Source organism: Podarcis filfolensis (assembly GCF_964270895.1).
Source record: "Podarcis filfolensis genome assembly, chromosome: 1".
NCBI classification, from domain to species: Eukaryota; Metazoa; Chordata; class Lepidosauria; order Squamata; family Lacertidae; genus Podarcis; species Podarcis filfolensis.
The window spans coordinates 60,768,551-60,783,519 of NC_139604.1; the positions used below are offsets into that span (position 1 = coordinate 60,768,551).

Genomic DNA, 14,969 nt, shown 5'->3' on the forward strand with positions numbered 1-14,969 from the left:
AGGCCTATGTGTGCCTCTGAGTAACAGATGGTCTACATTCTCACAGAAAAAGAAGGGAACACAAGTTAGGTGTGTGTGACATTATATAATAATGTGAAGTCTGAAGGGACTTGTCAAAGAGGTTACATAGCTGGAAATAATGAATAGTTAATGATCAGTCAAATTTTTGGCCCTACATCTAGTATATTTTCATCAGAACTATATTGTAAATTACAAGGCAAATCCCAACAGAGTCAGAATTTGATTCTGTTGTAGAAATTACCATAGCGCTGTGTAACTTTCACTCAGAGAGCATAATCTGTGTCTTCCATGTTTGGGGCCAAAACCCCAACCATTATACTGCTTGTTTCTGTATATTTTATATTCACAGAAGACTATATGCTGACTGAAATGTTCTGTTTCAGACTCAAGTGTCTAAACGAATCTAGTCCACAAAGAATGGGATTTTTTTTTGCCCTGTGATTTTTAATACTTTTCTTCAGCCCTCTGTATTAACTGCCACCTTTAGCAATGGGCCAAGGGGGCACATCTCCATTTTCAGACCCTTATGAAATTGAAATAGCTGTGTCATTGATGCTTCTGACCACCAGCCCCAACAATCACCCCAAGTTATCCTCAGTCATAGCCAAGGGACACACGGTGTTCACTATTGCTCTCTTTCTGGCATGTCAGGCCTGGATCCCTCTGTAGTGCCACCCCAAAACAAATTAAGAGACTGAGGTGATTTTTGGATTGTTGCCTGAGGATATCATTTCAGCTTATCAAAGTCTTGCCTGGCTGAGATGAAGATGGCAGTCCTTAATTGTATCTCAAGGCTGTAGTGGAGTCAGGCCTCCCAAATTGCAGATTCAGGCCAAACATAGTTTCGGACAGCAGTCCTACTCAGGTGAGGCACTTGATGTAATGAACTTTATGCTGTACTATTCTTGTCAGGTGTTTTCTTTAGTAGAAAAATTGAGATAAGCAGTCAAGCCCTATCTTTCCCCTTCTGTAAGTTTAAGATCCCTTCCCTCCCCCACCCCACCTTCAGAGCCCATTGCTTGCTCAGGCCACAGCAGCCTATAAAGACAATTGATTTAATGTGGCAGCAGAGGTGAAGGAAGAGCTGTGTAAGCTGACGGAGCTAGGCTGATATATAAAAACAGCTCCATGCCTCATAAACCTAGGCTTATTATTAGCAGGCTGAGTTAGATCACAAGATGTCAAATGGTGAGCTTGAGAGTCCATTACACTTTAATTCCTCTTTGCTTTCCACACAAGAAAAAATGCACCAAAGTAAGTTTTTTTTAATGGCATTTAAGAGAGAACTCTGCTATTTCAGGATTGTTATTGAAAATAAATATCACTGTACATATTTTTACCTAGTAGGGATAATGGGCTCCAGAAATGAAAGAAGTTTTAGTAGAAGAGGAGGGATGTAAACTGAATTGCCATCCTTTTTCTGGCCTCATGAGCTTTTAATTGTATGTCAGGCAGAAATTCAACAAGTGTAGCATTCTACCATGAGGATGGTATAAACTTCAAGCCCAACGAGAAACAGTTGAGGGAGTTGCGTATGGTTAGCCTGGGGAAGAGGAGACTGAGAGGAGATATGATTCTCATCTTCAAATATGTCAAGGGCTGCCACATGAAAGATGGAGCAGGCTTGTTTTCTCTTGCTCCGGAGGGTAGGACCTGAACCAACAGTTACAAGTTACAAGAAAGGAGATTTCGACTAAACATCAGGAATAACTTTATGTTAGTAAGAGTTGCTTGATAGTGGAACGGACTCCCTTGGAAGGTGGTAGAATTGCCTTCCTTGAAGGTTTTTAAGTAGAGATTGGATGACTTTAGCTGAAATTCCTGCATTGTGGGGGTTGGACTAGATGACCCTTGGGGTCCCTACCAACTCCACAATTCTGTGATTTTTATAAGCACACTCTAGCCATGAGCTTTTGAGCTTATGTATAACAAAGCAAATGTGTTTTTTGTATGTTGTACAGTTTCTGTGGAAACACTAGATGTAAGGTTCATACATGGTATATAAACTGGCTTGCTTATGTAATTTTTGGCTTGTGAGATTATGAACTTTAAAAATTGTTCAATAAGTGCAGATGATACGTTACAATTTTGACGTTGCTTCATAAAATAAATCTCATAAGCCTCTAACCTTGTCTGAACATAGAGGGAAAGGGCTTGCCTGATTTATTGGGGAAAAGCCTTAAGCTCTGGGTGACATTAGCAGTGAAAATGTCAAGTTCTGCAGTATGTAGTACATAAGCATGCTGTAATTTCACTGTACTTAATGTTATGGAACAATAACCAAGGCTTTGTATGGTTCTACGCAGTCGTTTTGTAATACCAAAGGCTGGTCTATTTATCACAGAGGGATCTTGAGGAATGGTCTCTGCATGATGACTTCATCTGCCAGTGTAATATTAATTTAATTTAATTTAATTTACATACCACTTTTATCTTCTGAGGATCTCAAGGTCATGTACACAGTTCTCCTCCTTCCCATTTCATCCTCACAACAAACCTGTGAGGTAGGTCAGGTTAAGAGATGACTGGTCCAAGGTGAGCTTTATGGCTGAGTGGGGATTTGAACCCTGCTCTCCTAGTCCAACACTCTAACCGTTACACCACACTGGCTCTCAGTACATAGAGCTGATCACCATATTTTGCTTCTGCATTACATGACAGTCCATTACATGTGTTATGATCCTGGGAGCAGACCACATCTTCAGGCTGCAGATTCAAAATGGGAGACGGAATTGTCTCCAGGGCCAGCCCCAGATGTATTTGCTAATCCAGAAACTCTGTTGCAAAAGGAGCCCTTTGTGCCAGTATTGCTCCAGCTCTAGGAGGTCACATTGCCCTCCTCTGACTGCAAGAACTCCATCTCAGAAGTCGTAGGGGAATCACAGTCTCCTTTGCTCTTATTTAAGGCTCACTCTGATGTTGACTGCTGCTGAAACAACATTTGAAGCAACCATTCTTATGCATGTTGCCATCCCAATCAGTCACACGCACCACAGTTTGGGCATGTGACAGAATATTGACACAGCCTTTTCAAAACAGCAGATCACTGAAGGCAATTCCTAAAATGCATATTTGGAAAATAAGTCACCCTATTTAGCGGCATGTTGACAAAGTTAGCAAGCTGAGTGATAAAGTGGGCTTATAGTTCTATTTATTCCCAATTGCTGAGATAAATTAAGGGTACATTCCATTTTGGGACCCCTTCTTGCTATCCTAAGAAATTATTCTTTGAGGATCTGTTTCCAGGCCCTCAGGTCCCAGACAATGGCTTCTCAGTTTTTAAAGGGAAGATTTTGCGAGATTTCATATCTGTGGTGGAATACCTTCCCTATTTCTTGCTTATTTTCCAATAGCATGTAAAGTTTGCCTACGATAATGGCAAACTTTTCACAGCAAGTTGTCTGTTGTATCAGGTTTAAGCTGATATGTCCATTCCACATGACTTCTCCATCCTTTTCTCCTTTTATGTCATTTCATTATGTTGTAATCATGCCTGCAAGGGTGGTCATTTTTCATTTTTTAAAAACATCTATATGCTGTGCTGCGTAAATTTTAGGCACCTGACTGATAATATTTTGTCAACTGAAAATATGCTTTAATACCTCTGATCCCATCATAATTTCAAAAGTAGCTTGTTATGCATGCAGTGTTTAAAAATTTGTTAAATTATGTGACAACCATCATTATCACCTTGACATCATAAAAGTTAAGATTTTAGGTTTCGTATAAATTGTATTTCCAATTTTTCGTGCACATTTGTTCTTAGACTTTATTTGGATTTTCATATTTTAAAACTTGTTTATTTAATATTAGCAGTGGCTATCAGCTGCACAATAAAGTGATTGGCTGAAATCATCTTCTTACAAAGGTTAGAATTATTCCACCATGACTGAACTTTGGTGAACCAGGGATGCCTTCCAATCCATTTCCCCCTGTAGCTTTACAATTCTTTATTTTGGTATTGCATACTACTGAAAGTAAGGAAACAGATGTACTGTACAGCAAACTAGATTGTTTTTGTTCCTTTTCTAAAGGAAATAGTAGTGATGGGTAAGGAAGCACTGGAGATTGTAGCGCTCGTAACATTTCATATGGGGATTAGGTGCCATTTTTATATTTAATCTAGTGCAGCACCATGTCATGGCTTGACACCTCATTTCAGACTGGCTTGTAGGAGCCTTGGCAGAGACAGAGGACCACAGAGAATACAGAGTAGGATTAACTGAATTTATATTGAAGATATGTCTCCTTTCATCATAATGGATTTCCAGTCAATGTTCATTAATATGATTCATGTGGAGAAACGTAGAACCAAATTACATCCATATGTGTGAGAAGTCCCTATGGAGGGATACCTGCCTGCTTTCTTTCTGCAATAAAGATTCAAGGCCCTTCCTCAAAAGTTCCTTCCCGAAGACTCCCAAGTAACACCCTCACAACAGAATGACCTCCAACAGAATCTTAAAATGGAAATTCATCGTAAGAACCAATTTCTGACCCCCTCCCAATTCCCCCCTTCCCCTGCAGTCCCAGAGGATTGGGGGATCCTCCTGAACAGCATGGGAGGTGACATGAAGGACATGACAATGGCCTCCGTCCCCCTTTCCTCTAGCAGGATTTGAGTCCCTTCCAGGAATGGAAGGGGGTCTTTCAGTTCAGGGAAGGGGCATTCTGAATCCAACTCAGTGTTCATAACTCCAGTTGTTACTTATTCCTTTGTTCAGTTACATATAACTAACTGCTCAATAAAGTTTAATCCCAATACAGTGGTACCTCGGGTTAAGAACTTAATTCGTTCTGGAGGTCCGTTCTTAACCTGAGGTTCCACTTTAGCTAATGGGGTCTCCTGCTGCCGCTGCACCGCTGCTGCACGATTTCTGTTCTCATCCTGAAGCAAAGTTCTTAACCCGAGGTACTATTTCTGGGTTAGCGGAGTCTGTAACCTGAAGCTTCTGTAACCTGAAGTGTCTGTTACCTGAGGTACCACTGTAGTGGTATACCTGCTTGTGTTTACACATGTAGATACGAAGTGCACAAAGTCGACATAATAGACGTGTAGATGAACAGCAGATGATAAGAATAAGAATATTTGTACCCCGCCCATCTGACTAGGTTGCCGCAGCCAGTCTGGACAGCTTACAGCATATATAAAAGCATAGTAAAACATTAAACCTTAAAAAGCTTCCCTATACAGGGCTGCTTTCAGATGTCTTCTAAAAGTCAGATAGTTTTTTATTTCCTTGATATCTGATGGGAGGGCATTCCACAGGGTGGGCGCCACTACGGAGAATGCCCTCTGCCTGCTTCCCTGTAACCTCACTTCTTGCAGTGAGGGAACCACCAGAAGGCCCTCAGAGTGGGGGTGGAGACGCTCCTTCAGGTAAACTGGGCTAAGGCTTGGAAATGTATTGGGGGCAATGTAGGTCTTTCAGGACCAGTGTTATATGGTCTTGGCAGCTGCTCCCAGTCACCATCCGCATTCTGGATAATTTGTAGTTTCCGAGTCATCTTCAAAGGTAGCCCCACATAGAGCGCATTGCAGTAGTCCAAGCTGGAGAGGGATAATGAAAACATGCAGTACTAGTCTCAGTGTAGTAAAGTGAATTAATTAAACAATGTTGAGAAGAACATGGAAACCAAGTTTAGTTTCAAATGTCAATAGGCTATGATTTAAAAGAAATAAATATTAACAAAATTTGGTTTTCTATTTTTGTTCCTTGGGTTTCTAAAGATAGCAAAGAAATCTCATGTGGAAGCAATTGTTTGGCTTTGGAGAAACAGTGTTAACCCAAATGGGAACCAATTTATTTCTGTGGAGTAGAGACTGGCCCAGTGAAAGCATTTCCATGAACCTGAGTGGAGTCAGCTTGACTCAAATTGAGATGTAGCACAGGCCTCTCTAGAGCATCACTTGGGCACATGGGTTTTCCATTATGTGAAATGAAGGATGTGTTCACCCTGACTAAACTGGGCTTGTAAAGGATAAAGGAATCATTGGCTCAAATTCTATATCCTGTCTTACATGGGGAAGCAGCCTGCATTATCTGATCTCAAAGTATACAAAGAAGTGAGCAGTTTTCTTTGCTCACCATTCCTGTTTACTTCAGAAATGCAGTATAATCAGTAAAAGAAAAAGGTAATAGAATAACATAAACCGGGGAGGGTGGAGGGGAGAGACACAAGAGAGGTCTGGCGGCAAATGAAATGTGTTATTTCCAGCTAGCTCTGCATAACCAGTAAAAGGAGACATAAAGAAGTTTTCAGTGTGAGGCCGGCTCATAATATAAAAACAAACCATCAAATTTTAGTGGAAGCTAAAATAAAGGCTGCAGTATTGGGGGGGGGGAACAGATTCATGTGGAACATCTTTAATGGCAGAGAGAGGGGGAGAAAGAACATGAGTGCATGTTTAGTGCATTTGCTTTTGTTCCAAAAATCATAAGCTTATGCTGAAAATCACCTCAGATCTATTATAGGCTCCAATGCATTGGGGGGGGGGTGAGTGGGCAGGTTGTTGATTATTTTTAAATGCAGGTAGACAAGATTGGGGTCTGTTTGAATCTTTTATACAGCTTGAATTAATACTGGCAAATGTGTAACCATATGGTTTGACTATGTAGAGAAATAAGATGTGACTCTAGAAGATCCTTGATCCGGCTTTGTGTGTGTGTGTGTGTTCACATATTTGTGAATATTTTTTTTTTAATGTAGTGAAACAGACCTACAGTTTATACAATAGGGCCTGACTGTTTTGACTGCCATTGTAGCAATACTATGTGTATTCATGCATACTGTATATTGCAAACATTACCAAGAGAAAACTGATGGGAAGTAATGAGAGAGGGCTCCCAGGCTTTGGAAGAGAACTTTTAATTTTTCTCCTTTATAGTATTTTCTCCCCTTGGGTTTGTTTGCAGGCTGCAGGCCTATTCGTATGCTATCTTTGATTGCTGACATGTGCATTAAAAATACCTCTTGTGAGGTCTTAAGGCACCTAACAACAAGTTGTAATAAAATAAATGTTGATAGTTCATGAAAGCACCTAGATGCAGCAGTTTAAAAAGAGTAAATAAGCAGCTGCTATTAAACAACAATTCTGATTAAAAGGAAGGAACTAAAAAATCTAAGAACAGTTAAAGACCAGTTAACAGTTAAAAAGAGCAGCATTTGCACTGAAAAGGCAGCCATGAAGGTGTCAGACATAGTGAGCTTACTGAAAGCTTCATGAATTTGTATGCCACCCTGGCACAGGCGCCAATCTAATCATTCCAGTTTTTCTAAACATGCAGGCATGAGTACTATACTTTTAAGCTGTTCTTTTGCTGCTCCCCATGGCTTCTCAATTTTAATTAAGTATAAGTTCCCACTGTTTTAATTGCAACCAACAGACAAATGTCATCTTCCCCAGCTGGCAACAGAGTCCATTTATTGGAAATCAAATGCAATTCAATCCCTTTCTCATCTGCAACTTACTTAAAATTTTAAAACCACAGGCCAGTTTCCCATGCTTTCCCTCAAAGCAGCCTAGATTCATAATGTAGAAGCCGTCTAGAGTGACTGAGGCAAAACAGTGTATAAGTCATCATCATCATCATCATCATCATCAAAGCCAAACATTTATACAGGTCTGCTAGCTATATCTGACTGTGCATTTCAACTTTATAGGGAGCCCACATAGAATCATAGAATCATAGAGTTGGAAGAGACCACAAGGGCCATCGAGTCCAACCCCCTGCCAAGCAGGAAACACCATCAGAGCACTCCTGACATATGGTTGTCAAGCCTCTGCTTAAAGACCTCCAAAGAAGGAGACTCCACCACACTCCTTGGCAGCAAATTCCACTGTCGAACAGCTCTTACTGTCAAGAAGTTCTTCCTAATGTTTAGGTGGAATCTTCTTTCTTGTAGTTTGGATCCATTGCTCTGTGTCCGCTTCTCTGGAGCAGCAGAAAACAACCTTTCTCCCTCCTCTATGTGACATCCTTTTATATATTTGAACATGGCTATCATATTACCCCTTAACCTCCTCTTCTCCAGGCTAAACATGCCCAGCTCCCTTAGCCGTTCCTCATAAGGCATCGTTTCCAGGCCTTTGACCATTTTGGTTGCCCTCCTCTGGACACGTTCCTGTTTGTCAGTGTCCTTCTTGAACTGTGGTGCCCAGAACTGGACACAGTACTCCAGGTGAGGTCTGACCAGAGCAGAATACAGTGGCACTATTACTTCCCTTGATCTAGATGCTATACTCCTATTGATGCAGCCCAGAATTGCATTGGCTTTTTTAGCTGCCGCGTCACACTGTTGGCTCATGTCAAGTTTGTGGTCAACCAAGACTCCTAGATCCTTTTCACATGTACTGCTCTCAAGCCAGGTGTCACCCATCTTGTATTTGTGCATTTGGCTTAGTATTGCAGACAAACCAGACCAATGTGAGTACAGTGTACGGGAGACTTAAAAGGACGTTAATCATCTGGTGCAAACTGGATGCTTGATCTCAGGGAACAGAAGCCACCTGAAAAATACCAACTGTGTGATGATGATGGGGTCATACTACCAGTCTTGTAGGGCATGTAACTACAGACTCATAAGAAGGTAAGTACTGCCAAGTTGGTGGAGGGAGATGATCCTTCTACATGAAGTTTATCTCCCAGGGAGGCTCACCTGGAGCCATCATTACATATATTTAGGCACCAGGTGAAAACGTTTCTCTTCAACCAGGTGTTTTTTTGCCCAAGTGCAATACTTTACACTTCTCCCTGTTAAAATTCATCTTGTTTGTTTTGGCCCAGTTCTCTAATCTGTCAAGGTTGTTTTGAAGTGTGATCCTGTCCTCTGGGGTGTTAGCCACCCCTCCCAGTTTGGTGTCATCTGCAAATTTGATCAGGATGCCCTTGAGTCCATCAGCCAAGTCATTGATAAAGATGTTGAATAAGACCGGGCCCAAGACAGAACCCTGTGGCACCCCACTAGTCACTCTTCTCCAGGATGAAGAGGAACCATTGATGAGCACCCTTTGGGTTCGGTCAGTCAGCCAGTTACAAATCCACTGAGTGGTAGCATAGTCAAGACCGCATTTTACCAGCTTCTTTACAAGAATATCATGGGGCACCTTGTCAAATGCCTTGCTGAAATCAAGGTAGGCTACATCCACATGAAAGGACAATGACTATTTCTCTTTTTCCTCTGATATGAAGTGAAAAAGATGAAGCTGGATAGCTTAACTTAGTATGGTTGAGCGGTTGCCCTGGGCAGCAAGACCAGAATATTTGTTGGAACCCTGTAGCATAACTTTTAGCTTATTTTAGAAGCAAGCATGTATTTCAGGTTGCAGAAAAAAATCTGAGCAGTTTCTTGAATGCATTGCTCACAGTGATGGTAACTCTAGCCCAGTGGAAGATCCTGTGATCATAATTTCTCACAGAACAAATACTTTCTCCTAGCCTCCAAGGGCATGTGAAAGAGCTTACAATTTAAGAAGGACGCCTCAGAAGTTATAAAAATGGAATGTTATGCGATGAGATGGCTTTGGCCACAGCAATGGAAAAGGATGGGCCAGGAAGATAAACACCTGTGCAGCATGAAGGAGAGGGCCTTCTAGGTAGTGGCGCCCTCCCTGTGGAACGCCCTCCCTTCATATGTCAAGGAGATAAGGAAATATACAACGTTTCGAAGACATCTGAAGGCAGCCCTGTATTGGGAGGCTTTTAATGCTTGATGTTTTTATTACGTTTTTAGGTACCAACCTCGGGTTACAGACGCTTCAGGTTACAGACTCCACTAACCCAGAAATAGTACCTTGGGTTAAGAACTTTGCTTCAGAATGAGAACAGAAATCACGCAGTGGCAGCAGGAGGCCCCATTAGCTGAAGTGGTACCTTAGGATAAGAACAGTTTCAAGTTAAGAATGGACATCCAGAACGAATTAAGTTCTTAACCCGAGGTACCACTGTATGCTGTAAGCAGCCCAGAGTGGCTGGAGAAACCCAGCCAGATGGGTGGGGTATAAATAATAACATTATTATTATTAGGAATCATGGTCCCAGTCTTGTGTATGGAGACGGATGTGGAGGATGAGCTGGCCAAGTGTGTGGCTGATGAAGAGCTGAGCAGGGCCTCTAACACTGAACCTGCAGAGCTAAGATTGTGGAGCCAGAGTCAGGACCCTCACAAACACCCTTCCCTTCCTTAAGCCCAGTTGCCTCCTGCAGTACCATGCCTGCCCAACAATACAGGGATCATGTTGAGCAAGAGGCCACAGAGTGCATATGAAGTACCCTTTAAGAGTCTCTATTCTCTGAGCAAGAATGGGGTATAAAGCTTGGGAGACGTGGACTTGAGGCAGAAGCTCATACGACCTCAGTTCACTTCCAGCCATAGAGGAAGCAATGCTCATCCATGGTACCACATTGCTCCAGTGGGCTTCATGGGCTGGGGTAGGAATGGCCTATCACTTGGAGTGCACAGCATTTTGTTATTATAAAGACTGAAAACTTTTCGTCATAAAATAATGCCTTTGTGTGCATTTGTGCGATTGTGTGGTTGCATGTCACTTTCACATGAAGAGGTATAATCTGGACAAATTTCAAATAGTTTGAAAGTTACAGCAGTTTAAAAGTGAATAGCAAGTGCTGGAGTCATTTTTGCGACCACCTAAAATGCACGGGAAATCTCTGCTTTTAGCAGCTGAGATTATGCCAAAAATGCAAGGATATTGCATGGCTCTCGATTTCTCTGGTTGTGAAGAAAATACATTGTGTATTCCTAAAAAATATCAGATTTCAGTGTTCCTTTTTTAAATTACTCGTTACAGTCAGCATATGGTCATTGCCAAATTGACACTTCCTGGATGGAGTCAGAAGAAAAATGACCATTATTGGAGAGAGCAGGCTGAAGATCAGAAAGACAGTAGGTGGAGAAAGAGGAACTGCTCTTTTCTGTGTCTTTGTGTGTGAAGTGCTACAGCATATTCTTGCACATGGTGTGCTGTTAAAGGTCTTTGCAGGAGAGGGGAGCTGTCATGACTTCACTTGATTTGCAGTCTCTGTCTTGGCTTGTTTCCTCTAGTGATCATTTGTGCATTTCTTTTGAGAGCTGTGCCATGTCCATTTGTTATCACAGAAAGCAGATCAACAGTGGTTAAATGTGGTCTAGGTGATAATACAGTTGGGTAGATTCAGAGCTGATTGGAAGACAATGCTCAAAGGTCTGTTTCACATTTAGCAGTAAGCCAAACGATTGCTTATTGTAAAAATAAGCAAGCATGCTGGTGCCTGGATGGAAAATTAGAGCTGCTTCACTCTTTCCCTGGCCCTGCTGCTCCCACACAATGGTTTGGCTTAGTGTTAGGCAGGTCAGAAGTGTAATGTGGCTGCATAAAACCATGGATGTGGTTTTAGACTGCATTAAACCATAGTTTCCAAGTTACAAAAAGTAACAGTTTCACTTTTTTCTGCACTAGTTAAATGCCATCTGGAGTTGTTCGTTGAGTTCTGGACACAGAACATTAAGAAGGATTTTGACCAATTGGAATGGGTTCAGAGGAGGGCGGTAAAGATCATCAGTGGAGTGGAAAACAAGTCCTATGAGGAAAGGTTGAAGGAAGAGAAGACTGAGGGAGAACATGATAGTACCCTACACAAATGGCAAAGACTTGTTTTCTTCTGTCCCAGAAGGCAGAACAACAGATAAAGGGCTTAAGTTACAGAACGGTAAATTTGGCTGAACATTAGGAGATTTGTTTAACAATGGGACTAGTTACTTAGGGTTCGTGATGGATTTTTTTTATTATTATCCTATATTGCATTGTCTTTCGTGGAGCATTTGGGAAGATTTTAATACATAATACTTTTATAATGGGGCCGACTTTCACCCTGATGAATTTTCTGTGGTGAATGGCATTGTTTTGGAATGCTAGGAATATCTCCCTGAATCAGAGACCACCTCTGCATCCATTCCATTAAAGAACCTTTATCTAGACAGAAGCAGAACATAGCACATTAATATAGCTTTGCCGTTGTCTGGGAAGCTCCAAGTTATTGCTGTCCTCTGCATCTCCCACTGTGCTCTACAATGGGCTTCCAGATGGCTTTTCAGAGACTAAGCTTTTTGAAGCAAGGAATGATGCCCTTGAATAACTCCCAACATTTGCTAATGGAGTCTGAGTAGGATGCTGTAATGCTTCTAAGTGGCTACTTAAAATTTCTCCAGCTATCTGCTTTTATTTGAATAGCCTGGGATTTAAAATGCAAATGTGCATCTTTTTATAAAGTGCTCTGTGATCAGTGGTACAGTTAGGTAATTTTAGACTCTGGGCTTGATAGTCTCTCGGGGCCCACGTGTATGGTAGCGTGTATTCGAAATGTGGCAATTCAGCCCCGCTTGGCTTAGGGGCCCTCCTTCCTGCTTTGCTGAGTGTAGCCTTGGACTCTGCCCCAAAGCCCTGCCCAGACAGCACCATCATCTGTGCGCTTTGTGGTGGTGCTTTTGCAGCAGGCGGTGCTCTGCTCTTTTTACAGATGAAGGCAATGAAACTGACTGGCTGATACGGCCAGTTTACACCACATATGGATTTTAACTCCTTGCCACCGTCTGGTCCACTCTGCCTAGCTCCTCTCATCCATGCACACATCACAGATGTATTCATAGAATCATATAATTGTAGCGTTTGAAGGGGTCCCAAGTGCTATCTAGTCCAACCCCCTGCAATTCAGGAATCTCGGCTAGAGCATCCATGACAGATGGATGGAATTTTGATAGATGGAATTCTGGCTGGAAAAGTACACAGGGTTACCGAAGGGTGAGACTGGTGTGCTGCTGATGTCACCCATCAAGTATCACACACACTGCAGTCTGGAATTGCTGTGAATGTCACATGCAGCTACCCCAGCTGGGAGCAATTCCATCCCTTTCTGGTAGCTGAAGTATGTGTTCCTCCCTGAGAGGAGAATGCTTGCTGTGCATCGCCAGTGGGAGAACATATGCTATTGATCCTTTCCAGCCAGTCTCAAACTTTCCCCCCTTGTCCTCTTTTATTTGTGGGGCGCTTTTCTTCCTTCTTTTCCTTTTGGTTCTCCTGGTTTTCGCTTGGCTCTTGCTGCCAGTTGGTATTGCAGATTCCTAATAATGGGTTCGGCCAGGCTTATTTGTTAGGGCCAGCTGAGGCATCAGTTCACAGAGCTGCTGCCGAGAGCTTGTTGAATGATGTTAAAATCTGAATGGTTTCAGCTAATTGGCATTTCTCTTACATTTCATTTTCTCTGTGGCAGCAAATTGTCCTGAAAGGTGTCAGAGGAAAATTAAATGACAAGTGCCTCCCTCTCCCGAAACTTCATGGGAAAGCACATCAGCTCTGTTCTCTTGTCGTGAGTGCTTGGGTCTTATTAGCTTTAATGGGAATTAGCTGTGCATACACTGCTGCTGGGCACGTGCTTGGAGCACAATGCGCTCTGTGGCTCCTGGGTGTGTACCAACCCTTATCTTCCATTTCCATATGGATGGTGTGGAAAGAAAAGCTCCTGCAGAGACAGATCCATGCCTCCCGCTTAAGGGCTTGTTCTTCTGTCCCTCCTTCTCCCCCTCCCAATTTCCCTCAGACCCTGATGCAGCTCATCCCCCTTCCTTTATAAGAAGGCAACAATAGAAATGCACGCTATGTTTCAGCCTACTGAGAGGAGAGAATAGATCACTCCTGTGCAATATGGGCACCTCCCACTATTTATCTTCAGGTGTGGAAGGTCTGGTAGATGATCAGAATTATGACCCCCTGAATCATGGAAAATTGGGAGAAATTAGGGTATTGTTTTTAAAACTACAGCAACTGTGCTATATAGGCTCTTCATAAATGAGAGATGTGTAGGATGAAAATAGGAACTAAATGTTGCAACATTTAAATCGACAGAAAGCATTTCTTCTGGTGATCAAAAACTAAATGGCCTTCCTGCCATTTCCGAGGAAGCTTATTATAAGATGCTGATTTAGAACTGTGCTATGAATTTACAGTAACTCAGTTTGTATTTTGGCCAAATTAGTTTTCTGAAAGAAAAGTGACCCATTTCCCAAAGTTCTCATGCCTGTATTGAAACTAGATTTGCCGTGTCTTCCTCACTTCTGTATTCTGCTAGTTCAGAGTCTGCCATGCTTTTCAGTTCTTCCTCCTAGATTTCCTCTCTCATTTTTACAGGATTGCTGCAGTATAAAGCACTGAGCTACTGAGCATGCTGCCTCTGCTTCTGCTGCTGCTGTCACAATTGCTGCTGGCTCTGTTCCTGCTGCTATTGCTGATGGCTTCTTGACTTTGATTTCCATAAACGTTATTGGCTGTGCAGTACTGGCCGATCCCATTCAGCACACAATGTAGCATGGTATTGTGATGCCCTGATGTGCAAAGGTGCAGTAATGCTATAATCATAGTTCAGTGTAGCTCTAGCAACATTTTGATAAAGGGAGTGAAAGAGGATTGAGGTGGTGATCAGTCACACTATATAGGGGCTAAAAAAAAATGGATTGCTTTTACACAGCCTAACACAGAATTCTAATCTGAAACACCCCTCCATTCCCCAGGTATAATATTCTTCAGCTTGTGCATGAATGTGGATTAAGCCTGAATATTTAAGAGTTTTGCTAGTGTTCCTGTGACAGCATCATGCCATAACCCATAGCTGGAGGGGCTCTGGTATTCCATTGACAGCTTTTCCAGTTACATCCTCCCTCTCATGTTCTTACATTGGTGACAAGGTTAGTAGATTTCCCCCTCTTCCCTACAGCGTGTCAGAGCATTTCTAAGTCTCCCCATTCTCAGATGTCACTTGTTCATTTCCTTAACATTAATGCTCACATCCAGATTATTGCTGTCAGTTATAGCAAACGCTGCATGTTTACAAAGGAACACCAATAAAGAATTCTATTTACTTCTCTAGCCCTTCTGACTGTCTCTGAGGAAAATAGCAATA

At 42.1% G+C, this 14,969-nt stretch overlaps 1 protein-coding gene across 8 annotated transcripts in view; it reads left to right on the forward strand.

The window, feature by feature from the left end:
- TSPAN4 (tetraspanin 4) overlaps positions 1-14,969 on the forward strand; it is a 500,953-nt gene that overhangs the window by 208,442 nt on the left and 277,542 nt on the right. Inside the window, exon 1 of one of the 8 annotated variants that reach the window (XM_083587763.1) lies at positions 532-886. The exons of the other annotated variants lie outside the window; for them this stretch is intronic. The gene's annotated coding sequence lies outside the window, so the exon portion shown is untranslated. Of the gene's footprint in view, positions 1-531; positions 887-14,969 lie in introns of those variants that run through there. 8 annotated transcript variants of the gene reach the window in all.